Source organism: Sus scrofa, chromosome 1 (assembly GCF_000003025.6).
Source record: "Sus scrofa isolate TJ Tabasco breed Duroc chromosome 1, Sscrofa11.1, whole genome shotgun sequence".
Taxonomy (NCBI): domain Eukaryota; kingdom Metazoa; phylum Chordata; class Mammalia; order Artiodactyla; family Suidae; genus Sus; species Sus scrofa.
The window spans coordinates 242,682,285-242,709,575 of record NC_010443.5 but is presented as its reverse complement, the minus strand read 5'-3'; the positions used below and the strand labels follow the sequence as shown (position 1 = coordinate 242,709,575).

Below are 27,291 nucleotides of genomic sequence, written 5' to 3'. Positions count from 1 at the left end.
TGTAATGCTTAGATTGGGTCTATGTTTCAGAAAGATGACTCTAGAGACATAATGGAAACTCAATGGGAATTATAGAGAGATTAAGACAAGGAGACATGTTTTTAGGAGTTTATTACATTGGGGCAGGTGCCAGAGTTAGGAAAACAATAATGGAAATGCATAAGAGTCATCCTTGATTTTCCCTGCAGCACAGGAGGTTAAGGATCCATCTTTGTCACCACAGCAGCTTGGGTCGCTGCTATGGCACTGATTTGATCCCTGGTCCAGGAACTTCCATATGCCACAACAAGTACAGCAAAAAAAAAAAAGACTCATGTTGAAGAGAGTTTGGGGAAGTAAGTGTTGATCAGATCATTTCTGAGGTGAATGTAGCCGAAGAAAGGGTAAATATGGGATAACGACAATTGTTACAGATCAGAGAAAGAAGAGGCATTGAAAAGACTTAAGAGAGCTAAGAGAATTAGGAGCAGAGAGCATTTCAGGAAGCAATTTACTAATAATGTTCAACAGTGCAAGGTCAAACAGCCTACAAATGAAGGAGGAAGCCATGAGGTATCACCATACGTCAGTATTAAAGAGGGGATGGAGTCTGGAAGGGAGTGATTTCAAATAAAGACATGTTGGTAAAAGAAGAGAATTAAATAATGGTCTGAAGTAGCAGGAGGGCCCCAGGTGGAAATCCAGGTACAAGAGATCAAAAGGCCTGGAAGCCTCCCAGTGAGGGAGGGAAGGTTTGCAGTTTTAATTCAGGGCTGAGGCAATGTGTAAGGATTTCTCAAGCAAGAAGGTAGAAGAATTTCTGTGAAAAGATGGAAAACAAATATTTATTGCTTACTGAAAAGAGGTCCCAGAGAATTCAGGAGAATGGGATAAAAGGTAATCAGTGGTAATGTTCACCTTACCAATAAAGGTCCTACCTTTAATGATTCAAAGTTTTGTGTAAACTTAGCCTCAACTTTCCAGCTAGCCCCAGGGTCCACAGTCATCAGCGTATTTGGATTTGTGGCTTTGTGGAAAGTGATTTTGTCCCCAATTACCATATATTACCAGTGCCTGAAATACCACCAGTACAAACCTACCTCTTTGAAATTAACTCGTTTACACATGCTTCTGGCATAACAACCTCTAATGTGGTCATGAAGGTTAAATGAGAACAACACACTGTGTGAATCAGACACTAGGAATCCGGGGGGCTCCAGGAGTAGGAGAGGGTTTCTGCAAGTTTAAACAGGAAGACATCAATGACAATATTCACCTACTTCATTATTTCTATTTAGGATAATGTCTTCTTCTAAAACCCATGAAACAAACTGCTCCTTTACATAAGTTCATATGTCTATCCCCATCATACACACACACACACACACACACACACACACACACAAACACACACACTTCCTCCCTTCTTTTTTTTTTAGTTTAGAGACTACAAAAAGAAACTTCATACCAGTCTATGTGAATCCCTGCAAACCCCAAAGAGGAACACAAAATAATAAGTGTTAACTGTTTAAAATGAGACTTTTGTCCCATAATCAAGACGTCTGGCTGAGCTGTTTTGCAATCAGGTGTCAAAAGTATATCTTGCAGCCAAAATCTTCAATTAGAAAGCCTCCCTCAGAAAAAAATGGTAACGTGTGTTTCAAGTTAAATCTTAATTAAAATTTTATTTTTAAAAAGATGTCTTAATTGAAAGTTAATAGGATGAAGAACTCAAAAGAACACCTCACAATGGCGAGAAATCTCCTTCATTGAAGACCCAAGATACCAGGATGACAAAATGAGATCAGGGAGTTACACATATGAGGCTACAGAGTAATGCAATTTTTTAAGGGAAGACCTGAATATGTCTATTCAAAGGCTAGGCCCAATCAGGATATTACCTATCTTGAGAAGTTACTAAATTATTCCCAACATTCTGGGAATTTCTTCCACAGTCCTTTGGGTCTTTTCAATGGTGACCCTGAGACACTGGGCTTGGTTTTGAGAAATAGTCAAAAGCAGTTCAGAGCCTGGTTTGGTAAATCTGACAGATTATAGGATGGAAAATCACCACTTTTTTGTTAACGAAGGTAGGGTGGTTATAAATTGATGAAAATTACTTTTCTATACCTTATAAAATGACTTTAGGGGAAATTTATCCAGAGAAGTTTTCAAAATATTTTAAGAAATGGAAGTATTATTGGAATAAACATATATGAACTCTAAAATGACTACTTTACAGAGGAGAACACACATTGCTATAGCGCAGAAAGCTTATACACAATACATTATTTTGAATGCATTTTAAAGAAAATGATATGTGACAAGGATTCTCTAAATTCTTATATGTATTTATATATATCTTACACATTTTAAATCTCATTACTTTATAGCCACAAGGCACATTCCCTCCATGTGATTATAGGACATATTTTATACACACTGAATTCAAAAGTCTTCTGCAGACAGGTGGCCGATGAATTACCAGATCTTTAATTCATAAATTTAACTTGTTACACTCATTTGGTTTATTGTGTGTAATATGCACAAACTCTGAATGATTCACACAAACTATTTTTTACTCATAAAAACATGCCAAAACCTTTTCAGAGAGTTGCTTTTATCTCTTTTGAGAGGGCTGATTCTTTAGTGTGTATAAACAAGCAAATGCTTTGATATTCAAATTAATGAAAGCAATGGAAATGAGAAATGAAACCATCTGAAAATCATATGCTTCCACTGGATGCATATTAATGAAATGCTCACATACAAAAAAAAGTTATTTGAGAAGCTATCTACCTCACATGCAATGAAAAACTCCCTTGCAGGTAAAACAGAAGGGCGATGTTACAGTTAATCACAACATCCAAGTTCTAATTCTGCCAACCCCAGAAAAGCAAGGAGCTTCTAGATGTGGAAAGATGAATCCTAACTCAGCTGTTTCTTAGCTATGTGACCCTAAGTTGATTAATAGCCTTTTGAGCCTTAATTTATTCATCAATAATACAGAAATAATAATAATAATGATTTCATAAAGTAATTTTAAGGATTAAATAAAAGAGTGCCTGTAACTTTGCTGGCATACTCTCTGGGACTGAATTACTTGTTATTAATATGATTATTGAATTGAGTTACTCAGTTACTCAGTGTTTTTCTGTGCATCAGTTTTCTCTCCTGTAAAATGACCTAATTGATCAGTGAGAAATAAATGAGATGGCACAGAAAATTTAAGGAAAACTTCAATGTTATGCAATGCAATGACATTGCCACAAAAGATAAAATGCTGTTTTGTCCACATTACAAAGAAGAATAAAATGCCCTGTTCCTTATGTCATTTCAGATTGAACAAGCACTTGGGTCTCCTCTGGTAATGATAGGGGTTTGATAATTTCGATCTGAGGCTGCTGAATTTCTCTAGGCTTCACGGACAGATGGGATCATAGGGGGTAGAATGTTTTCCTGCCCCATCTCTTTCCTTCCCCATTTATTCAGTCAGGACTGAAAGCAACCCCACCCCCTAAGACCCTCCGAATCTCCCTCATGGAAACTAGTCAGGTTCATTAACCACTGAGCCACAATGGCAACTCTGAGACTGCTTTTTAATGTCTTTCCTTCATCTTAATAGTTCAGAAATGTTGAGATGCATGATCGCTCAGAGACTGGATTAAGAGATCTTCAATGACCCTGAGGTATCTTTCAAAGTAAAATTTTACCAACCTTAGAAGTCTTCTAAATCAAAAGGAGACTATGGTATTATAAGGATCGAGCACAGATTTACTTCAGGTCATCCTTTGGGCCAAGGACAGAAATTCTGACTTGATGTTAATTTAACCCTCATTGGAAAGTCCGCATGCATATGGGTAGGTATAAGCTCTTGGCTCCACTTGGTAATGAGAGAGCCTAATTTTCCAAATAAAACTGGATCCCTTGGCCCTTCACCACGTTGTCCTGACTCCATAAGATGACCTCAGAGTCTGAAGATGACCTGGGAATGGCTGAAACTTGAAGATACCTTCACCTCAGACAGAAAGGATGCTGTGGGTATAGCCTCATCCAGATCTGAGAGAGACACATCAGAAAAAAAGAAATATGGACAAAAATAACCCAAGACAACATTTCTGAAATATCAAGATGAAGGAAAGACATTAAAAAGCAGTCTCAGAGTTCCCATTGTGGCTCAGTGGTTAATAAACTCGACCAGTATCTGTGAGGACATGGGTTCAATCCCTGGCCATGCTCAGTGGATTAGGGTCTGGCGTTGCTGTGAGCTGTGGTGTAGGTCACAGACACATCTTGGATCTGGAGTTGCTGTGGCTGTGGTGTAGGATGGCAGCTCCAGCTCCGATTCAACCCCTAGCCTGGGAACCTCCGTATGCCGCAGGTGTGGCCCTAAAGACAAAAAAACAAAACAAAACAAAACAAAACAGAAAACAGAAAAGCAGTCTTTATAAGTTACAGGTGGTTCTGAGAAGCGAATAACACTTTCAATGGAATATATAATCCAGTGGGTCAAGTGTCCTATACATACTCCCAGAAGGAATCAGAAATGTTTCACCTATAAAAAAATAATCCAGAGAGAGAACTGAAAGCCATTTCACCTAGCCAAAATTATCAAAATAAGACCAATGAGTAAAAGCCATAGAAAGGCCAACTTCAAAGACATTTAAGATAAATGTTTTAACAGTTGAAAATGGATCAGATTACCTATGGAGCATATGTAATGAAATGATTAAGAGCATAGATTTGAGAGTTAGAAAGCCATGGATTTGAATCCTAACATTTAACATGTACTAGTTGTTTTACTAAATTTGGGGGGGCTCTCTTTTCTCATCTAAAGACTATGAATAATAATAGGGCATAGTTCCTTGGAATAGTGAAGGATTAATAAGATAGTGTATACAAAGCACTTACAGAATCCGACACTTTCAGAAGACTTGATAAATAAAACCTGTATCATCATTACTGTGTTTGTGTTAGTAACTGGCATAAAGTAGACGCTGCCAGTGACAAATAGAGGATATAGTCAACTTTTATATGATGTAAACAAACAAGGTTTGTCCCTAAGCAAATATATTCTAAGCAAACGATGATTTTAAGCTTACAGCTCAGAAGAGAGAAAGTTAATTGTGTCCACTGGCAAGAGAAGAGTCAAAATGCATAAGCATGTTCAGTGCACCTCTCCATCCTGCCCATGTAGTGTGAAACTGTACAGCCCAGCACAATAAGCCAGACAGATCAATAAAGTTTAAACAAGAATTCCCACATGAGGTAGTGCAAGGGGAAAAAAAAAAACAAAAAACATAAAATTGGATTATGACATAAAGGGCCTCTGTGTGCATGTTGAAAATATCTGTAAGTGATTTTATATGACCTGAAGCAGAAGACTAAGGGCTAGTGATTACATAAATAATGGAGCAGGAAGATCACAACAGTACTTAAGGCTACTGAAGACAATGAGTAAGCATAAAACTGCCATTTGAAATGAGAGGGTCTAATCCAATTCTGTAAGGAATTAATTAGCTAATCTTTTTTTTTTTTTCCCACTGTACAGCAAGGGGGTCAGGTTATCCTTACATGTATACATTGCAATTACATTTTTTTCCCCCACCCTTTCTTCTGTTGCAACATGAGTATCTAGACAGATTTACTTGAAACACTGGACCAAACTGCTTTAAGAAAGACAAACACAACTGTCGCAGATGGAGAATTAAAGGTAAGCCCTGTCTTGAGTGAAATAAGAACTTATAACCCATTTCAGTCTATTATTTGGGTTCAGAGATTGTCTTTATTAACTAGGTATCAAAGGGATGCTCCCTGGATCAGCATAGGAGAGGAAGGACTAATAAGTTTAGATTTTTTTACTGTGAGCATAAAAACTCAAAAGCAAACTAATGTTATAGATAATCCTGTAGAGAATGCCAATCCTTCATGGAAAAGAGAACTTGATCATATTCAGAGTATGAAAAACCCCATTCTGATGAAACCCTCTTTATCCAGTCATTGATGAGCTCAGGTTAAGCAGTCCACATGGAGCCTTTTGTTTACCAAGTGGCCATGCTGTTACTGAGGGGCAGAGAAACAAGCACCTCTGCTCCAGTCCGCCACAGACCATTCCGTCTTTGTGCTCGCAGCAGAGCCAAGGGCTCTCCTTACCAGGTTCCTGCTGCTTCAGCTCCTAATGCCTTCCTCAATTCCCATTCTGTATGCTTCATTTTGAGCTGATGCAGCAAATGTACACGATGAGGTTTGCAGCATAGCAAGAGTCAGAGACTTGAAACAAAGAAGGCTCCATTCATTTTTTTTTTTATTATTTATTTGTTTGTAATTCTCTCCATCTGTCGATGGTTGAGGATTTCAGTGGCTAGCACTAGGGAAAGGCACTGGAAGAAATCAATTTTCAATAACCTTGGAGACCACAGGGCACTGGATAATAAGCAATAAGTCTTTGTGAAGAACAAATCCTGTCTAAGAGAGGGCTACTGGGTTTGCGCAAAGCACAGCTGAAGACAGGTGGGAAGACCTGACAGGAAGATTACACCTTGACTCCAGTAAACCTAAAGCATTTTGGATTCTGTTCCATTTGACTGTGTCATCAACATACTTCATTGTTGGGATCATTTTCTAATACAGGTGAAAGGTGGTGTCTGAAGAAGTGAATACAGAAGAGGGGCTCCAGAAATTATCTTGGGGATTTGAAGACTAAGTAAAAGTCAAGTTATAGAGGGAAATTGTGATTCAACACACACAAGAACATTCAAACGAATCTTTTTTTGTTTGTTTGTTTGTTTGTTTTTTAGGGGTTTTTTTTGCTGCACCTGCAGCATGTGGAAGTTCTTGGTCCAGGGATAGAACCCACACCACAGTTATGACCTGCACCACAGATGCAATGACACCATATCCTTAACCCGCTGCACCACAAGGGAACTTCCCTCAAACTAATCGTTTTGATATTGAAATATACTATAAATTGGGTTTGAGATTTCCCTTTCTAGAGATTATCTGAAATAGCATAGACTATCTTATGTTCCTGGATTCTTCTAGAATGAAATCCTGTCTTCTCAGCCTGATACACAGGGCCATTTTATAATCAAGTCCCAAAAGACCCTTCAAACTGCATATTTTCCCTACAACTTCCAAATCCTTTATTCCAGCCAGACAGAAGTACTTCTTTTTGTATTCATTGATTCATTTATTGGTTCATGTACTCATCCATTTATTCAACATACACACAGCATCTCATATATTTATCTAAACCAGCTTGTAAGATGCATAGAGTGTTATCATTTTTCATAGAGCAGGGATGTGATTGCTCTGCTAAGGCATGTAAACTTAATTACTGAAGACATAAAGATTCCATAAGGTAAATTTCCCATGAAGAAAAATCAAGGGTTTTTTTTTTTTTTTCATGGAATTGACATGGTCTGATTTTTATTTGGGAAGGATAACTCTGAAGGCATTAGAGTAGGTGGGTGGGGTGGAGGAATGGACAGTAGACACAGAGGTATTTTAATGATCCAAGCAAGGAGTAACAAGAGTATAAATTAATTCTATGGTGATGGGAATGGGGAAACATGGGATCAATATGAGAGATATTTGGGAGGTAAAGTAATGGAGGGCTAGGTGATTGATTGAAAAAGGATATGATGGGGAGGGAGATTCTAAAAGGAGACCTGGGTCACGTGACTGGATAATAGTGGTGCCATGAACTGAAAGGGGAAGTGCAGGAAAAACAGGTTTGTGAAAGAAAATAAATCTTTTTACACCTTCTGGTTTAGGTACCATGTGACATCCAAGTTGAGATGCTGAGGCTGTTTAACACATGAATCTGGGCTCTTCTGAGCAGAAACATCAAAAATAAATTAATAGAAAGTTTCTATTTTGTTCTGTTCCTATCCTGCCCTTTTACTTTCACCTGAATGATCAAAGACTCTAGATGCTAATATCTTTTTAACACCAACTCAGAAGTATTTGTGAGATAATGAAATACAGACAACTATTGGGTGAGTAAATTGATACAATTTGCCTGGAGGGCAGGTGAGCAGAATGAAGCTCAGTTAAAAGTGTATCCACCCACGTGATAGATTTTTTTTTTTTTAAGGCCACAATGGTTAGCAACTTCTCCCATCAGCTGCAATAATAGCACAGGTTTGATCCCTGGCCTGGGAACTTTCACATGCCACAGGCATGGCCAAAAGAAAAAAAAAAAAAAAAAAGCAGAGTCTATTTCTCTACTCCTTGAATCTGGTATTGGCCACTCAACTTGTTTTGACCAATGGAACATTAGAAAACATGACACAAACAGAGACTGAAAAGAATTTACACAGTGGGGTTTGCCCTCTCTTACTGCTGGGAAACCTTCCACCACCATGTGAACAAGCCCAGGCTAGTTTCTCACTGGAAGAAAGACAGTGCAGAGAGAAGCCCCAGCCACCTCGTCACTTCCACCATCTCAGCTGTGCCAGCTGAGGCCCTGGACACCCTAGACTGTGGTGTCCTTGCCACTGTTGACAGCCGGGGTCAGGTCATTCTTTGTTGTATAAGGCTAACTTGTGTACTGCAAGACGTTCAGCAAGAATTCTAGCCCCTACCCACCAGGTGCCAGCAGCACTCTTCCCTCCCTATTATGTTGGCCAAAAAAGTCTCCATACATTGCTAAATGTCCCCTGGGAGGCAAAAATCACCACCATTTGAGAACCACTGGTCCACACTACATTTATTGCCATAGGGAGATATTCCAGATAGAGATTTTATAATAATAGCAAGCAACATGTGTTATATGTTTATTATGTCATGTACACTAGGGTAAATACTCCATGTGGATTATGCCATTTAATCCTTCCCATAGGCATAAGAAGTAAGTGTTATTAATATCTATATTTTACAGGTTAAGCAATTGAAGTAAAGGAAAGCTAAATATCATGCCCACGTTCACTTAGCTAGTAAATAGTGAAGCAGGAATTGAACTCTGTTCCTAGTTCATTCTTTAACTACCATTTGGAGCCAAGCCATTCAATTCTGACTTCTCACTAGGTAGTAAAACAGAGTATAAAAGAATATGCATATTGTGATATTGTTTTACTTTTTAAAATGAGGAGCACTGTATGTAGGCATAAAGAAAGCCTGCAATGGTATACATCAAAATGTCAATCATGATTATCACCATCCAGGTGTTAGAATTACTTAAACTCTTTCTGTATCTCTAAATTTAAAAGTAAATATCTACCTATCTTCAAGGAGCCAACCTGTAAGAGTTTAAATCTTAGTTCTATCAATATATATTGGCCTTGGAATTCATGTATCCTCTCTATGCTTTATTTCCTCAACTGTAAAATCTGAATGAAGTAACATGTGTAACTGAGAACAATACCTGGCACATGGTAATCAACATATATGTTTTAGCTGCTATTATTAATTTATCAAAGGATAAGGAACTTCCCTCCAGATGAATCAGCGTAATGCCACATTTTTCAAAGTGGTGTATTATTCCAGTTTATTTAGCATAATTTATTCAATGATAAGTATTCAGATGTTTTTCCAGATTTCAGCAACTAAATGCTGTATTTGGGAATATATATATATATATATATATATACCCTTCAAAACACATGCCCTCATTTCCTTAGGATATCTTCCCCAAAGTCAGATTACTGAGTGAAAAGTTATGTGCATTTTCAGTTTTGAAAATATTTACCAATTAAATGCTAAAACTATTGTAACCCTTCACACAACCATCAGCAGTATACAAAGTGTCTGTTTTCACATATACACATACATACACTTGCCACCCCTGAATAAAAACAATATTTTAAAATTTTACCAGTGTGACAACTTTAACGTGGTGTCTTGGGTTTTCCTTGCTTTTCTCCATCTACTAGTGAAAATGAACTTCCCTTGATACAGTTATTAGCCGTCTGTGTTTTACCTTTTGTGAGTTGTTGCTTTTTTTTCTCTGTACCCTTTGCTCATTTTACTATTGTCTATTTCTTACCATTTTGTAGCACTCTTTAATTGTATGTTTACTAACCCATTTTATGCCATATGTACTGCTTGTATTTTCCTATCTTTCAAGGCTTTATCATCCATGTACTAATGAACAGCCATTCTTTAGACAGTGGCTCTGAATCAGAATCTTTTCTGGCCTCTGAGGATTTGTGGCTATTGAAGCCTGAGCATTCAATGCAAATGCATTAGGAGATGTGCATGTTTCCTATTATAAAATCAATGCTTCTCAGAATCTCCCTGAAGTGAGACAGCACCACATCAATCTTCATTCTTTACCTAAAGAAGAATAAACCTCTTCCTGAAAAGGGATATCTGGTTCATTCACTATCTCATCGTGAACCCCATTTCTCCAGGACAGCCTTGCATCCTAAAGCATTGTGTTCTCTGTTACTTTATAGAAATATACTAAACTCAGTAAGAAGTGTGTACCCCAAGGGCTCTAGCATCCCTAATTGGTTTTCAATGAGCTCAGGGTAGGCTGGTGCGTCTTACCTCAAACACACTTACTAGACCAAAGATCATGCTATCTCATATCTATGTCTTTTGTCTTCTCAATGAAATTGTAAGCTCAGTTGTCATTTTTCATTTTGCTTTCAGAAGCCCCGATGTTTTCTTGGACACAGAACAAGGCTATTTGGCATTCATCTCTGTGAGTAATGATCTATTTATGGACCTGTTTCTCTGGCACATTTCTCCTGACATAGTTCTCAAGAAACAGAGAAAGAAGGAGTGAAACTGGGCCAAATGGCTTCCCATGCATGGCAAATAAGATGAAAGGGCAGATGATTCACTCAATCAGTCAGTCAACAAATATTAATTGAGTCTTTTCTATGGAACAGCCTGGGTGCCTACCTACCAAGACAGTACAATTTGAGGAAAATCACAAGACTCACCTAAGCTAAAAGACCTTCCTCCACAATAAAGATTCAGTTCCTAAAGATCTTAGTAACATCTTAGTCAAATCAGTAAAAAAGAAACACATGAAAGTAATCAAGAGGAGTGAGAAGAAAAAGAAATGGCAGGGCTGCTCCAAGATACGACAGTGTTCAAGACAAACTACAGCTGCAGATGTATTTGGAGACAGAATTAACCTCTAGTATGACCAACAGAAACAGATATATTTCTAAAGCAAAAATACTGAGCATCGGGTGATGAGGAAATCCCATGGTTCATACCAGAGAGAAGATTCATGTTGGCTACAATCTACGGTGGGGATGAAAAAAATGAAAGGAGAGAAAAACTGAAGTGATACCATCATACAATTTCAGTGGAGACTGCTCAGGCTGAAGAAGGACAGCAAAAATGTGTTCCTGATACAAAGCACAGAATGGACTCCATGGCAGGATGGAAGACAAATATCCACATTCTACCCAACAAACAACTTGACTAACCCAGTGCCTGGGTACACACTTAACCATTCTCTTGGTGATTTCATTTCTCAAAGAATGGGTGAACTCATTAAGTGGATTCCTATTCTGTGACTTATTCTAATCAACAGTGATAGGGGGTGAAGAAAACATCCTTAAAATAGGAACATGAGAGTTCATGACAGCCAAGGGGGACTATTGTAAGGATTCCAGAGAAGAAAGGAGCAAAATCCCTTAATCTCAAACTCTAGAAATTAAAAGTTAAAACGCTAGGTGTACATATGTGAGAGGAAGACAATCTCAAGGGTAAAAATTGTGACTCAAAAAGTATACATGACACCTCATGGAGCTGTTAATTAGGTTTAGATGAGATAATGATATATGCATGAAGCAACTGGTATAGTACCTGTCACACAACAATTATGCAATGAATGTTTACTTAAAGTTCCTCATTTTTGAAGTATGGATGAAAATAGCACCTATCTCAGAAGGATGCTGCAAGGATAAATGAGATCATTTAAAAATGTTCTGGACATGTAAGTGCTCAATAAATAGTAGTTATTTTCATCATCATAAAAAAACTATAAATGATTCTGCTTAGGAAGGAAAGGTGAATTATCTAGAGAGACTAGGGTGACTACACAAGGTTGGGTTTCAATAAGCTCCATTCTGAAGATCGCATATAAAAAGGGACACATAAAAGAGATAAATACATTAAAATAAAATAATCACAAGGATTCGTAAGAACAGTAATAGCCAGGATGAACTAAGGAAACTAAGGGTTGAGAAAAAAATAGGGAATAAAAGGGGGAAGGTTAGTGGTTTTGGTAAGAATAAGAGAGTTGATGAATAGGGACACATGATGGAAAAGAAAACAACAAAACTTGATCATTCTTCTGCTGTGGTGGGTGAGGGTATGGACTTGAAAGATGTCTAGGGGAGGGGTGGGAGTTGTGAGTTAGGGATTAGCAGCAAGAGCTATCTAAAATGGGCAAAAGAGTAGACAGCAGGAAATGCAAAGGGAAGGTAGCTCAGAGAAAGGGGGCAGAAGACTGGGAAAATATCAAAGGAGAGACTATTCTGAGTGAAGCCCACATGGAGCAACTGATAAGGTGAAGTTTGTGTTTTGCAAGCCCCCAGCGTAGTACATTTCTAAAAACATCAATTTGTTTTAGAATGTATATGCTGGGTTTTGTCAGAGTAAACCAGTGTTGGAAGAGCTACATTTTCTTTTGTTCATTTTTGTTTTGTTTTGTTTTCATGGCCATACCCAAGGCATATGGCAGGTGCTAGGGGTTGAATTGGAGCTGTAGCTGCCAGCCTACACCACAGCCACAGCAATGTCAGATTCAAACCACATCTTCGACCTACGCTGGAGCTTGCAGCAATGCCAGATTCTTAAGCCACTAAGGCCAGGGATCAAACACACATCCTCACAGACACTATGTCAGGTTCTTAACCCATGGAGCCACAGTGGTAACTCCTCTTTGTTCATTTTTAACATGTCTGTTTCTGAAGGGTGTTGCTGATATTTTGTCCAAGAGTAAGGATAAAAGAAGGCAACTGACATTTATTAAGAATGAACAATGTTTTTGCTGTGGCTGTGGAGTAGGCCAGTAACTATAGGTCCGATTTGACACCTAGCCTGGAAACCTCCATATGCCACAGATGCAGCCCTAAAATGACAAAAGACAAAAAAAAGAAGAAGAAAAAGAATGAACAATATGCCAGGAGACTTAAAGACAACTCAAGATACTCCTTACAATAATCCTGTGAGAGAGTGTTATGAACCCATTTTTAGATGAGCAAATTGAAGGTTGGAAAGGTTAAATATTTTGCCCATGTCAAAGCTAGTAAAGCAGAACTGAAAATCATCTGCTGGATTCCAGATCCCATGCTCGGCTCATTATCCTATACTATATGTCTCTGTGGCAGAACAATGATATCATACTTTAAGCATCAGGTTATATAATTACTTACCACCTACATAGCTCTGAAGCAAGCCTTTTTCTGAACACATCTTGCTAAAATATGAACAATAATCTGGAGTCTCTGACCCAGCATATTTTTGTTTCATCCTCTCTCTACCCAATGCCCACTTAAGGTTACTGTATTAGACAACAGCTTCCAATCTCAGAAGCTCAGAGTACTCCCTTTCATTCATGACTCACTCTTCCATTACTCTTCCATTTATTCATCCATTTAACAAACATCTATTCACTGAATGCTCAAATATGTCCAATAATCAAAGAAAAGGAATGTGTCTAGTTTCAACTATTGCCTGGCAGACATTAAGACCTCAATAAGCCTGATCAGGTCTTGCCTACTCATCCAGTTGAATTTTCCTGGTGATTTTCACCAAAATGGTTTTGATTTTTCCAACTCTTAGAGGCAAAGGGTATGGGACTGAATTGATGCATTTGAAACACACATCTCTGACAAAGCTTCTGCTTCTATTTTAGGTTCATGTGAAATAGCTGATTCCTTCTGAATCAGCTCAGACCTCTCCTTCCTTTGTCTTTGCCACCCTCCTTTTCTGTAAGCAGCCCCTTCCTCTACCCACTACTTTTTTTAAATCAAGGATAAGAACCTTCTCAGCTCCTCTAGATAATCTCAGATGCGCTGCATATTAAAATGGGGGCATAGCAAAGCATAAAACTTAATAGCTTTAGGTAGTCAATTTGGGGCAAACTAGGTGAAGTGATTCCTTGTATGAATGCCAAACGTGTACTCTGTTTACAACAGAACACTTCTGAGTCATACCAAAAAGAAACGCATCTGATCTTAGGATGATTTATATCCTCAGCCAGCACATGCATTTCCATCTGACTCATACTACAAGCTTTGTTTTTCAGCTGCCAAATGAATAGTAAAAATTTGAGCCTGCATCTCTGGAAGAATTACTTCGTTCCCCTTCATTTTCTATAAAATGATGATGCTGAATTACAAATAATGTACTAATAAATGAACACTTTTACAGAATTTTAGAATTTACCTCCTCACCCATTATCTCGAAACAATTCTTTAGGAGTTACCTTTCTCCTCACTTTACAAACAAAGAAATTAAATCTAGAGAGGTTAAGAAAACTCTCAGGTCATACAATAAATGATATCGTCAAGGCTCAGTCTCCAACCTTTGGATGGAAATTTCATACTTTTCACTACATTCCATCATTTCCAAATGGTCTATATGTTCCAGCTCAGGAGCTGGGGGTGGATATGGGATGCAAAGTGTCCAGGGGTGGGGGTGGGAATCATGCCTTAAAGACTGCAGCAGGGGCCATCTTAAATGAGAAAGGTGATGGACAAAGACAAATTCAACAGAAAGGTAGTTCTGGAGAAAAGAGCCATCAGAGGAGAAACTCTCCTGTTTGAAGTCCATACGGAATAATTATTAAGGTGATGTTTATGTTTCCTCTTCTATGATAATGGAGCAATTATTCTTTCTAATCCACATTTTAATAATACTTGAGCACCTTGACTAACAAAATATTACCCAAGGCATTATAATTTGGTGAAAGTTCCTTTTGGTCAAAATGATCATCACTGAAGTTACTGCCATTTCCTAAACTCAAATTGAGAAATAATTTTTTTTTTTTTGTCTTTTTAGGACTGCATCCATATGGAAGTTCCCAGGCTAGGGGTCCAATTGGAGCTGTAGCCACCTGCCTATGCCACAGCCATAGCAATGCCAGATCTGAGCCACATCTGCCACCTATACCACAGCTCACAGCAACACAGGATCCTTAATCCACTGGGGGAGGCCAGGGATCCAACCTGCGTTCTGACGGATACTAGTCAGGTTTGTTAACCACTGAGCCACAACAGGAACTCTGAGAAGTAATTCTATTGAAGAAAAAAAAAAAGTTCTTGTTTCTTCATGTGGTTATGGGGGTTCAGAAGCAAGTTTACTTGAAAACTCAATCTACTTAAAGGTAACTTACCATTATTTCTAGGATGGAGCTGGAGTGGATCTAACACCAGTGAGAGAAAAATGAGGAAAACTTGGTGGGCAGATATTGTCTTTGCTAATAAAGGATGCAACAGGCCAGAAAAAAATTCCTTGACAGAAAGTATCCTTGGGGTGGCACTATGTGATTTCTGGGGAACAAGAGGAAAAATAAGCCCCAGTCTCATGAACTGCCCCCTTGGATCCACTAACAATAAAGAATTTTAAATTCAAGGAAAAGTTTGAGGAACAAAGATTTATAGCAAAACTGAGATCTGAGAGAAAGAGGGGAAAGGTCTCCTCTTGGATGAAGACTAACGTTTGGTGAAAGACTATGGTGAATTTTCTATGCCAGATGCCCCATCAGAAAAGGGGTACATGATATGATAAATTCTATGATATGATAAATTCTGATTTATTTTCTCATGACTTTGACCTTCTTGCAACACCAATCAGTTCACCCAGTTTTGAATGTTTAGATTTCTCTTCTTCCAGCCCTTTTCCTATAAATTCTATTTTCTCCATGTATATAGAGGACAGAGTTTAGGATCTTATCAACCTGCCTCACAACTGGCTTGTCCTGATGACTCATATAGAACAACCTCTTTTAAGAATGATTTTAGCATATGCTTTCTTTTAAAACTTTCCAAGAATTTTACATTTCCTTTCAATTAGTTTTGGTAAAATTCTTCTATATAGTTGATATTTAAAGTGAGTGAAAACTTCTACTTAAAGCAAAAGAATTATTTTTTAAAAAATCCAATAACTGCTCCCCATGGAAATCCCCAGAGATCAAGACCTGGGCTCAGGTGTTCAGGCAATGAATGCTACCACACCTTTTACAGCTTCTCCAAGGGAAACTCCCAGGACAACCTCAGGGCAATCCCATCCTCCCCGAAGCTGTCTCTGGTTGCTGATCACACAGATGCAAAAAACCACTCAGAACACATGTCAGCATTTCACCCACAATCCGAGTCACTGATTAACTAATTTCATACTTAAAGATGCCAAGGTGGCAAGATTTCCTATACAAATGTACATTTCTTCACTAGAGGGTCACATATAGAAGTCAGAAGGTGCGCATGCTAAATGTTCTCAGTTTTCCAGATTTATTTTCCTTATAAATGCACAGTTTGTGTTCAATATGCTCAATTGTTGGGGTGCTATACAATGAGTCTATATAAAATGAAGTTGGATTTCTTGGGCAGCATTTAATTTCATATTCCACACGAGCTGTACCCCTTAACCCAGACATCTGGCCCCCTGCAGCAAAAGGGAAGCAGAATCTGACTCAAACCGGAAGAAAGTTTTAATGTTTCAAGTTGTTCACAGTGAAATGGTGTCTTTCCTGCAAAAGTAAGTCCACCACCAGAGACTCCTGTGTCTGAGAGCCAGTGGCTCCAACTGAGACACTTGTCCCTCATTCAGAACAATCCTGAGTTCCTTTGTTCCCTCTTCCAGGTGTGAGGGCTGCTTTGCAGTCAGGTGTGACAGAATCAGCTTAATAGGCTAGAAACCAGCCTGTCATGACAGCCTCTCCAAGCACCAGCTGTGGGACCTTGGACAAGTCACTTAATCTCTATAGACCTCAATTTTCTCATCAGAAAAAAATAAAACAATTGAAACGGACTATCCTTTCCAGCAATCCCATGAATCAAGGAGAATTTACAGCCATTGCTATTCATGAAGTTCAAATTAAGCCCCCTTATTATTTTATCTCTTGCTAGATGGATGATGAGCTCCAGAAAAACACATGGTCTAGTAGGTTGCCCCTAAAAGGAGCTCAGAAAATATTTTCTCATTGACTCTATCTACAACATATATAAGGACAGATGGCCAAAGACCCTAAGATATGTCAGCTGAGCTCTATTTTAGGACAGAAAGCAGCATTCATCCTATTTATAGAATAGTAATATTTACCAAATGCTTAATAATCTAAAGAAAATGCTTTCATTTGAAATTATAACTAAAAGTAAATGATAAAATAATATATAAAGTATAACCCCATCTTTTTAAAAAAGAAAAAGAATAACATATGTAAGTATTAAGGGACCAAAAATGTAGGAACATACACTAAACAACTGGCAGTGGTTTTCTGGGAAAAAGGCTAGGGCAAAAATAATGACTGATTTTTACTTTCCACACCATGCACTTCTTTACATCTGCATTTTGTATAAGACTGCAGTACATATATAATTGGTTAGGTTTTTTGATTGCTAAAACACTCTATTTGTTCCAAACTAGTCTGCCCAGGAATTGTGTCACATGTTACATGTCAGCCCATGTAAAAAACTAAACCCAAAAGATTTTCTCAAGCCTGAGCCATTGCCTTGTTTTTACACTTCAGAAAAAAAAGGACACAGAGATATGATGTTTTTTCCAGTTAACACAGTGTGAATGAAAAGGTCTTACTTTTTTTTTTTTCCGGTCCTGTGACCCCCAGGAGAGAAGGCTGTGGGCTGGTTATTGGAGCATTTGAGTGTGTGGCTTTGCCTGGAAGCAACAGTGAGCAAAAACTAGGAGAGAGGAGGTGGGAATACGATAAAACATGCTCAGCTTATACAGCTCTGAGCTCAACAGCATTACTCTCCACCAGATTTTATTTCTTGTTAATTATATCCAATTCCACTTGATTGCAGCTTTCATTGAATTTAAAATGTTGGGGGTTGGGGTCACTGCTCCATGGCTACTCAACAGAAATGTCAATAAAAGAGCACCCCAGAAACCCTTGACCATCAGCTGTGCAAATACATTACCCTTCATCTGGACGGATTTGCTCCAATAATTATAATCACCTTTTTCATCAGTCTGTGAGTGTGAGCATTTCTGGAACACTTGATGCCATAATAGCCAAAGAAAAAGCCCTTTCTAACATAATGGAGGTAATATAAAATATGTGCTCATGTGTCATGTAAAAATTTATGACATACACACACACACACAAAGTGTATTTATCCTATGTGTGTGCAACTCTGCTTTCTGTTGTTACTGGTGAATGGGAAAAGATAAATGTACTGTAAAGGGAGGGAGTAATGGCAGAGATGCGAACTGACTACGGATTTCTCATCCAGCAAACCCAAACAAGCTTGTGAAGCCCTGGCCCTAAGGCTTTGATGATAGCAGGAGGTGATGAGGTGATATGTCACCCCAAGGCTTGGAGAATCAGAAGGATGAAGTTGGATGAGTGCAGTCTTTGAACTCAAACCTGGGTGTGAATCCAGCTCCAGCCTTGAGAGCGTGGTAAGCTAACTCACCTTCCTGAGACTTGGTTTGCTCAACTGTCAGGTGGAGATATAAACACCTATTCCAGCATGCTGTAGAAATTAATGAAATAACATAGGTAAAGCCCCTTCTAGACTTGATAGTAGTACCTTGGATGGAATTTAGCAGATACCCCCCTCAAAATTCCCTCTCTTTATCTCTTTTTCTCCTTTCCATTAATGCTTCTTTTCCTTCCTTTCCTATTCTGGGGACAGAAATGGCCAATTTTTTTAAACTTCTGATCTCATATCTTCAAAATAGGCCAGTGGTGCCATAAGCCAAGACCCACAAAGTTGATGAGTGGAATGATTTTTTCCTTTTTCCATCTTGTGTCTTCAAAAAAACTCAAAAATATAGATATGCATAAGTAACAACATACATAAACTTATAAATGAAGACAATCTCTACACTGTCCCTGAGATAAATATATAGGGAGATGATAGAGTTTCTTTCAACTTTTACTTTTTTCCTTTTGGCCTTGATTTTATGCTATGAATGTAACATTTACTAATTAGCAGATCAGCCAGGTCATAAAACGTTTATTAACAGCTCATACCACCATGTTAAATGGTGTTTCCTTTGATACCTTCAATTAAGGCCTATGCCTTCCATAGTGTAACTGCATTCTTACACCAATGTTGAAGGCTAAGAAGTGGAAAGAGCAGAGCCAGGACTAGGGTGAGGCCAGAAAGGTACTTATACTGGGCATAAAATGTAAAGGGGTTGCCTGCAAACTCAGTAATCAGGATAAACAATATTTCAATGCACTACTTAAGAAAATCAACATGAATGCAAAAAAAAACCCATGATGAACAAAACTTCAAAATTTTAAATAAAGGCAGGAACCATCCCTGAAATTACAGGACCCTGCCTCCCTCAGTCTGCCCTGATCTAGGCCCTGGTAGACGCTGCAGCTGAAATCAGGAGCTGGGACTCTGGTCCCAATTCTCAGGTAAGTCACTGAATCTTTCCTGTTCTCAGTCTCCTCATCTTGTTTCTCTTGGGACTCTGATTAGAAAATTCCCAGTGAACCCATGAACCTGAAAATCATACTATTTTCTATAACATGAAACTGTATTATTGGGGAATCAGTAATGACTCAAAAGAACAAGATTCATTCCCTGTCATTCAATCCAAAATGAATTACACTCAACCCGATCAATTACTATGTGACACACACTACATTAGGTGCTGAAAATACAAAGTTGAGGACCACAGAAACACATAGAAATGGAAGCTAACTCTAATACTAAAAAGTCAGGACAACCTTCCCTAGAAAGTGACTCTGACTTAAAGGACCAAGGAGTTAGGCAGGTGGAGGCAAGGAGGAAATTCCAGAGAGAACAGCATGGCCAAAGACCTAAAGGTAAAAGAGAAAAAGCTCAGTTGGAGAACTGCAATAAGTTTAATTTGGCTGAAACATAAATAGGATGGATGAAATAAACAAATAAAAATCAGTCTTTGATTACAGAGCAATCATAAAAGTACCTCGCAGAGTGTAATGCAAAGAGCACTGAGTTATGGTCAAATCTAAGCTCCAGTCACTTCCCTGCTGCCAACTAGCTAGATGATGGGCCTTCCATATCCACTGGGGATTCTATTTTAGAACACAGTACAAACTTTTCTAGGAAGATGAAAGCCTCTTAATTCTCAAAGAATGATGCAAACCTCACATTTGAGATGTTTAGAGTTTATATCCCTCATTACCACAGCAATGCTATAATTAATACAATTTTCTAAACAGCTAAGTAGCTGTTATGTGATGCCCATGAGCCTAAAGAACGTGAGGACCAGCTTAAAGACAAGCGAACTTTCATGTTCCCCAGACAGGCATAAGGAAGAGGCAATAAGGCACATGCTGTAGGTAGACACACCCAGCACAAGCCCACCCTACCTGGGCTTATGACAGTGGTCAGCTCCTGCAATATTTGTATTGGCTGATTTAATTCCTGCACTTAGGAAAATATGATTAGAGCCAGCTATTTATTAACCAAACAAAATTATTTTTAAGCAAACACTGGGGGACCCTATCTCTAGGGTCCTGAACATAAAGTCACACTTTGTTTTTAACCTCACTGTTGTCACACATAATACCTACCACTTACTGAGCACTTACTCTGTGCCAAGGTCTACAAATATTAACTCATATAATCTCCAAAATTCCATGTGATGGGTTAAGATGGTTATCTCCATCTTAGGAGCAGGAGAAAATTGAAGCACAGAGAAATAAACTGTGTGTTCGAAGATGCATAGCTGGTAAGTGACAGAGCCACAATTCAAAAAGAACCTATGTACCTCCAGAGTCTGTTCTCTGTGCTAGATAAACAAGGTTCATCCCCCCTACATGTCCCAGTGACGCCCTCAGGGTGCGGCACTCAGAGGCCCCTTACGTTTCCAGGACACTTGGGAAGTGAATTCTCTGGGCTTTGGTAAGCATCTCAGTCGGTTTTTGGGTTCTGGGGGAGAAGAGCACACCCCACATCTGTCCATGCTCCTATAGAGAGACTTCCTTCCTCCTCCATCTCTTCTCTTCTGCTCACATTCCCCATACCTTTTCTCCTTAGACACCAGCACTCACCATCAGCTCCCCCGTGATGAAAACGGCAGTTCAGGCTCTCTGCTCCTTCTCCCTCGGTCTCCAAACTCTTTCCCCCAGCCACCTTCACAAATGACTGATAGGTACACCTTGCCTGAATTTTTTTACCTCTCATTCCCCACTGAACTCCCTGAGATACGGCTTCTGAACACGTGCTGTCCTAAAATTGCTTTCTCAACAGCACCAGTGAACCCCTTTTCACTGCTTTTTGCAGTTCCTTACTTTCAATCTTTTCAACCTCTCCTCATGGAAAACCATCCTGGTCATTTACATCTTGGATGAGCAGAAACAATTTGTAGAATTATTAAAATGGGCTTGGAGACCTGATTCTGCCACTTCCCAGCTTGGTAATTTTGGACCAGCTCTTGGAATCACTCCATCTCCACCTTGGCTGTCAGACAGAAAAGGGAACCACATTCGATGTGGGGACTGAATGAAATTCCACATGGAGGCACTCAGGCAGGCCTGAGGCACAGCGGGGACTGCATCTCTGAAGTGTGACCATCACTTCTCATGATTCTCTTAGGCATCCGCTTTCACACCAGTTCTTCCCCCATCTTGTCTGAGTACTCTATGGTATGCATCTCTCTCCTGAATCCCTGCTTTTTGCTAAATGCTGAGATTCAGTCTTTGGCTCTATGGTTTCCTGCTCTCCATCCTCTCCCTTAATAAAAACAGTAGTTGATACTTACGGTGAAAGTAGCTGGCTACACTACTTTCTAGGATCTTCCATTATAACCCCAAAATTAGTTCCCCACAAGACAGCATTGAGCCTTTCACTTTTCCGACCTAACCATCCTCCCTATTCCTCCTTTCACCCAGCTACCAAAGTTTAAACCCAAAGTGCTATCCCTGATACACCTTCTCTTTTACCCCACAGTCAACCTGAAAACAAATACTCATGTTTCATCCATTCTGACATCTTGCTGGGATTTTAAGATTGGAACTCAACAACCTGTACATTTAAGGTTTGTGCACTTCAAAGAAAGTAATGAAAAATTTGTTTTTTTGCACTTCCAAAAAAAAAAATTGGAATGCAACATGCTCAGGTTCGGTTCAGTAAGGGACCTGGTTCATAGAGCTGCGTGGTTGATGATGGGAACAAATACAGGTGTTCTGGCCCTCATTTCAGGTGCCAAGATGCTATGTGCTCTGTAAATGAGATCCCATGGCTTACAAATTCCCTGGCCCAAGATTACCTTAAAAGTTTGAGCAAAGTACATGCAATCAGAAAATTCTGACAATTAAGGAAGAAAATAAAGAGGATTCATGTTTACTGTCAGTCTACTATGCATCAGGAACTACACTAAATGCTGTTGTTTCCAGAATGAGCCAATGATAGAATTTTTTAGATAGAAAAAAATGTGATGTCACAATGCTGCTTTTTTACTGGCACTTCAGAGGACAGTTGTACATAGAGGTAGTTTCCCTGGGTCATTTAGGGCACTGACCTCCCCAGTGCTGACCCCCTTGGAGAAATGGAAGCCATGATTTAGCTTCTACTGTTCTAATACAGGAATCATTGCTTTATGACTGGATTTCTCATTCACTGACTTAATCATTCATTCCACACATACTTATTGAGTTCCTACTCTGTACCAAGCCTATAATGAATGCTGCACATGCAGCTGTGATTACCTTTCCCTCCAAATACAGGAAAGAGCTACACAAGTGAATGGTGAATGCTGGGAAAGTAGAAGGTGAGGTGGGGGCACACAGAAGGAGGGCACCTCCCTTTTCCTTTTTGGCCATGGCATGCACCAGCCTAATACGCGATCTCAGTTCTCAGACTAGGGACTAAACCCAGACCACAGCGGTGAAAGCTCTGTATCCTAACCACCAGACCACCAAGGAACTCCTAAGGTGGCCCTTCTTAAATGAACAGGTTTACTTTCTCACTTGTCTCCCAGATATATCTCCTCCTCTCTACCCCCACTGCCACCATCCTCATCACTTCACACCTACATTTCCACTCTCAGCTCCCTGCCTTCAGTCTCACCACCTTCAGTCCATCCTCCACTCTCCGGTCACAGCCATCTTTCTCTGCTGCACATCTAAGCAGGTCTCAAGCTCTCTGGACCAGCAAGCTCTCTCTCTCCTAGCCTTTCAGATGAGCTTGAAGCTCTGTTGCTTGGTATATTTCCATGCACAGTTGATCTCTGCCTAACTCTCTGGCCCGATGGTCTGCTACTCCACAGAACTGAGAACCCACACACCTCCCTGCAGCCACACAGAATAACTTCCACTTCTCATATAATTATTTGTTTTGTTTTGTTTTGTCTTTTTAGGACTGTATCCATGACATATGGAAGTTCCCAGGCTGGGGATCAAATCAAAGATACAGCTGCCAGCCTACACCACAGCTACAGCAAGGCCAGATACAAGCTTCATCTGCAACCTTCACCACAGCTTGCAGCAACACTGGATACTTAACTCACTGAGGATGGCCAGGGATCGAACCTGTGTCCTCATGGATACAAGTTGGACTTATTACCACTGAGCCACGACAGGAACTCCTACAGTTTTTTCCTATCTGGAAAGCCACTCTCTTTGTATGTTGAAGACTTAACTCACCTCAACCACCCTAAGAAACCTTCCTGATCTTCTTACTTTCCTTTAGGTGGATGCCCTCCCTTTGTGCTTCCAGAGCATCCTGGGCATACTCCTGCCCAAACACTTGTTCCATGTCATTAGCTGTTCAATAGTGTCACCTAGCTGCTGTTCAGCTCTGTATCCACACTCCAGCACACTGTGCTCTAGCCACAAGGGATGGCTCGTAGTTACCCCAACTCATCTGGCATGCTCACACATTTCCTCTGCCTAGAATGCCCTTTCTATCCTTTCCTACCTGGTAAAAGATGATTAATTTTTAAAAAAATATCTCAAAGACGCTCTAGTCAAATCCCTCAGGAGAAGGAAAAAAAAAATCACTTCCATGTCCCTACTATTGGCACTTGATCTACACTACAATTATAACCGTTAATCAGATTGCATCATAGTTAACTAAATACCTGTTTTCCCAGCCATGAAAGCTAAAACTATTTTTCACTTCCTTTATTTTTCTACAGCCTCCCGCACATAATAAGTGCTGATTTGTGTTTTCTGCATGTTGAGAAATGCCAGGAAGGGGGGTGGAGTACACAGCATGCATGTAAAGAGCTCACAGGACAGTACAAACCTATCTTACTCTGATTATTTCATGTGTGTTAATCTTGTATTGACAGCTGGATTATAAGCCCTCTGAGGACCAAAACAATGTTATACATTTTTATATGACCTCCAATGCCAAATATGGGACAGGTGATCAATAAGTCCTTGAAAAGAGAATCTGAATATAACCAAGATGAATTGAACTTGCAGATGTAGGAAGAAGAAATAGATGATAAAGAGAGAAAAGAGAGCTCCAGTAAAAGTCAAAAAATAATCTTAATATTTTCTTGCCAAGTTTTGCAACAAAAATGATGTGAATATTCACCATAAAATAAAAAGGGGCATGTGCTGCCAATTATATCTAAACCCCCACTATGCCGATTTTAACAACATTTCTGGAAAGGTCTTTACTTCAATAGTTGTTTGAAAAAAGTAAAGAAGAAAAAACTTTCAGACTTCTATCTTACTAAATGCTTTTTTAAAATCATAAAAGTAAAGCTGTTTTAGTAATATGCAGCCTTTTCCAAATCCCCTTGGTTTTTGGGTGTTTTTTTTTTTTTTCCTTTCTCAAAAATTTCTTCACCTTTGGCAATGCTGCCTTTTGAGTCAAGGTTTCATAAGTGAACTTTCTTAACTAACATCCTATATATCATGCTCTCTCCCACTTAAAAGAAGTTACAAAATGTTTAAAATTTAAATTTAAAAAGGTCCCAGAGCAGTAGAGATGGCCTTTGCAAGTCATCTTAAAGAAAAGGGAATACCCATAGTCCATAGTCACAAGTACTGGATCTGAGCTTCTAGTGTTTTCTCTTCTCAGCATCAGCTTGGCTGCCAGGCTCCCAACATAACTCTCTTACAAATTCAAAGCTCCTGAGGAAGAGAACCCCCCACCCCCACCAATATACCTGTCTGCCCACTTGCACCTTCCAGGTATGAACAAACTGCCAAGACAGAGAAACTTTCACACATGGCATTTTCTAGACTTACAGAACTAATTTGCGATTGTGTTAAAGGTTAGTTCAGGAATAGCCAAGTCTTTTATGCTCCAGATGTGACAGTCCAGAAATCTCCAAATTAGAATTCCACCAGATAAATAAAGCCACCAACCACAGAAGAAGTAGAAAGGGTATAGGAATTGCTCGAAGGATGCAAGGGTACCTGGCTTCCCAGCCAACCCCTTCTGGCTTCAACTGGCCTCTAGTCACTCCTCTCCTAAATGGCCATCATCTATCCTTCTTCCAGTCCCCTTTGTCCCAGTCCTGGACTCCACATGCTGACCCAATCTCTGCTGTTTCAAAGGACCATTAGATTGAGGCTATTCCCAGGGGCCTGCAGGCGCTGTGTACTCCCAGACCCCGCCCCAAAGGAACTGGCCTTTTGGGGAATCCTTTTCTCAGGACCTCTTCCCTGGGACCAAAGAGATATTCAGAAAGGTGCCTATCCTCCAGCTAGATATCAGGCTACAGAATCTCTCCCTTGAAAGAGGTTAAAAGGAAAAATGGTATCCCTACAAAGAAAAATAACCCAGAATCCTCCACATATTCCACATGTGTGTGTCATAAAACCCCAGGGCAAAAATTAAAGCCCCAGCTTCTCTGGCTGCAGCCGCAGCCACAGCAGCCCAGCCTAGCTCCCAGCGCTGCCGCCCCAGTGTGCGTGAAGACGGCGCCTTCCCAAGGGAAGAGACATCCCTGCGCCCAGCGTTTCTAGGAGGTGATTATGGCAAGCCTTTTAGTAACTAATCATTCATCCCCGCACTGACCTAAGCCTCACCCCGGCGCCTGTGGCACTGGCGCTGAATGAGAAATCCAAAGGCTGCCCCTCCAATTCTCCAGGTGACACCCCCCCCCAACTATGATGAGCCTAGAGTGCAGGGTGGAGGAGGAGGAGGAAAGGATGACAGGTGCCCACGCCTGAGGGAAAATCAAAGGCAACTGCTTACAGCTAGGGGTGAGAAATCCCAACCCTCGCCCGGGCGGAAAGACTTGGCACCATCTACCTGCAGGGCGCCCACCCCGACCCGCCCCCCGCGGCCCCCGCACGCGGGCTCGGGTCGCAGCCCAGAATGCAGCCTGGAGGGTGGAACGGGACGGAGGAGCCTCCACGCCCCCTTTGTCTCCACGTTGCCCAAATGACAGGGGAGGAAAGTTTACGAGCAGGCAGGATGTAGCTTTCCGCTGGGTCAATCTGACACCTCTCAGGCAGCGACCCTTTCTGGGATCGGCTCTCCCGCTGCACCGCCCCGGCACCGCCTTCATCTGCACCTGGATGCCCGAAAGCCGGGTTGAGCCACCTGCGCCGCCGCGTCCGGCCGCCCGGACGTCCCGGAGGGGCCAGCGGCTGCGGACTACCCACTCACCGCTCTAGGTGAAGCGTCCTCCCTTGCGCCCTACTGGGCCGTCCGGTTCCCGGGAGCAAGGTGCATTCAGGCAGCTGCTGGAGACACGCTCCCCGGGTTCTGCTGCATTCCGCCTGCGTGGGAGATGGAGCCGGCGAGCGCGCGGCGCGGGCGTGTACGAGTGTGTGTTTGTGCGAGTGAGTGTGCGTGTATGTGTGAGAGTGTGTGCGCGCGCGCATGGGGCGGGGGTACACGGGATCACCGATCTCCCTCGGCGCCCATCCCGGCTCTGCCTCCTCCTCCGCCTCTTCCTAGCGCTGCGGCTTGCACAGGGTCCAGGTTTCAGGATCTCCTGTTTGTTTAATGAAAGGAAGGAGCAAAAGGCTGGCGGAGGAGGGGGCGGAGGTGAGGAGGCGGGAGAGGCGGGGGAGGGCGTCGGGTTGCGCATGCTCAGAGGGGGATCCTGAGCGCTCACTCCCCAGCGCAGGCAGAGCATGGAGAGCGAGCTCGGGGTGGAGGGGAGCTAGCCTGCACTTCCCGCCCCTTCTCCCCACCCCCAGCTGCAGGGGGCTAGGCGGGATTTCCCGGAAGGCAGCTGGGAAACCCAAACGCAAAGGTGCGCCTTGCATGGGGACTCCCTCGCTCCCGC

At 40.7% G+C, this 27,291-nt stretch overlaps 1 protein-coding gene across 3 annotated transcripts in view; it reads right to left on the bottom strand.

Annotated features, from left to right (window-relative positions):
* Positions 1-27,055, bottom strand: part of PLPPR1 (phospholipid phosphatase related 1) — a 288,102-nt gene extending 261,047 nt beyond the window's left edge. The window contains exon 1 of one of the 3 annotated variants that reach the window (XM_021066769.1): positions 26,664-27,055. The gene's annotated coding sequence lies outside the window, so the exon portion shown is untranslated. The remainder of the gene's footprint in view (positions 1-26,663) is intronic. The other 2 variants (XM_021066742.1, XM_013993715.2) reach the window with 2 other exon arrangements.